The sequence below is a fragment of the Limulus polyphemus genome, unplaced genomic scaffold (genome assembly GCF_000517525.1).
Source record: "Limulus polyphemus unplaced genomic scaffold, Limulus_polyphemus-2.1.2 Scaffold6256, whole genome shotgun sequence".
Lineage (NCBI taxonomy): Eukaryota > Metazoa > Arthropoda > Merostomata > Xiphosura > Limulidae > Limulus > Limulus polyphemus.
The window spans coordinates 28,817-30,688 of record NW_013671866.1 but is presented as its reverse complement, the minus strand read 5'-3'; the positions used below and the strand labels follow the sequence as shown (position 1 = coordinate 30,688).

Genomic DNA, 1,872 nt, shown 5'->3' with positions numbered 1-1,872 from the left:
ATAATTAAAATTTAATGTGAATGTATTAGATAATGCTGCAAACCAGACATAATAAAACATAAAATCATAAATAATACTCAACGTTAAACTGGTACACAATTAAAGACTTTATTTAGGCCTAGCTATGGCCTTCAAAAAGTTAACAACTCTACACGTTTCGACGTTACAACGTCATCCACAAGATTTGCAACTTCTAATTATACTATAGCTATAACTAATAATTTAATATAATACTTTTATTAGCTTTGTAACTTTGTTTTCAAGTTTCAACTGCTATTATTTGGTATAAATATACACACACACACACACACACACACACACACACATCAAGAAATTGAAAGTAAATTTTTGATATTACAATTACAAATAAACTCGTATTGGTAAAATTTTTGCAAAATAATGTTTAATTATTATATAAAAGAAGATACAAAATAAGTTTACCTCTACTACCGGTACTGAATTAGCTAGGACTCATGACACCAAGTATTGAATTTATCTTCGTGCCTAGAGTAAACCTTTGTTATTGTATACTTTAGTTTTTCTTTCAGTTTCACTATAGTCACAATTACTAGCGGTTAATTTTCTGCAAACAAAACGTGCAAGTTTTTGCCTTTTAAGCTTAGATTGGTAGTTGCATAATGATATGACAAACAATCTCACAGCTGAAAATACAACTAAGCTACATCTTTAAAATATCCTAAGTTCCAGAATTTTGGACTTTTCACAAAACCCAATCCTGACATCAACTAGATATACCGTTATTCAGACGGAATCACGTGACATTTGTGGCCCAATGGCAATCACGTACGTACAAGCAAAATATTTCTAGCTGATCTAGGGGGGTGATCTTTTATTCAAATCTTTAAATTTCCATTTTATTCTACAATTCTCCAAGGGGGCGATTTCTCCTGCACACTATAGCTACGCCACCGTTTGTTAATGAGATATATCTTTTATTCGGTTTGAAATAAGTTAGTGTATTTCATGTAAAAGTTAGATTCTAGAATATTAAAAGTATGTTATGGAAGTTGTACAATATCGTTTATTTTACATTTAAAATGTTTACTTCATAACTGTATAATGTGAATTTTAACCCGCTTACGTAAAATAATGTCTTCTTGATTTTGTTACTGAAGGTAATGTTCTATGAAATATTAACGGCAACATGTCATTTAGAATATTTAAATTAGTTTATATTAAAAGATAAAATGCTAATAAAAGTCAGACCGCTGCTTGATAATCGTAGGAAAGTGAGTGGTATATGAAACAATATTTAAAAAGCAGTAATACAACATTGATATGATTTATTGGCTTTTTGATCTTAATAGTTACTGATTTTAGCAATAATCTCGTTGTTTATCCGGTATTTTAAAAATATTTAATATTTTTCTTCAAATATTGTTTTAATTATCTATGTGTTGAAAAGGATGGCTGTGTCGAAGGGTGCGTCTATTTTATATTAATTTTCTTGTCTTTTTTTAAATATTCCTGGTATTAAGTAAGTATAAATAACTGACAAAATAAGTTGTGGTACTTTTGTCTACATTAACGCATAATTACTTTTTGAAACTTGTGTGTATGTTTTCAAACAAAGATTCAATGATTGACAAATTTTTAACAAATAATGTTCACTTTCTCTATTAACAAGTATTTCAATACTTTCTTTGAAATCCACTTGGATATTACATATAAATGAATATTCTATCACCTAGTCCCCCGGTAGGACAGCGGTACATCTACAGACCTTCAGTACCAGAATCAGGGTTTCTATTCCACGCGCCCCTCGACGTGGATACCTATACGTGGTGAGTTGACCTCCCAGGGAAGGTTCTGTATTTTCAGTTACTTCCTCTGGGATCTAAACATCTACCC

The 1,872-nt window shown here is 30.4% G+C and overlaps 1 long non-coding RNA gene across 1 annotated transcript in view; it reads right to left on the bottom strand.

Annotated features, from left to right (window-relative positions):
* The window catches only part of LOC111089445, a 5,123-nt gene extending 4,348 nt beyond the window's left edge, over nucleotides 1-775 (bottom strand). The window contains exon 1 of the long non-coding RNA XR_002613728.1: nucleotides 442-775. This is a non-coding gene — a long non-coding RNA (uncharacterized LOC111089445). The remainder of the gene's footprint in view (nucleotides 1-441) is intronic.
* Nucleotides 776-1,872: the final 1,097 nt, after the last annotated feature.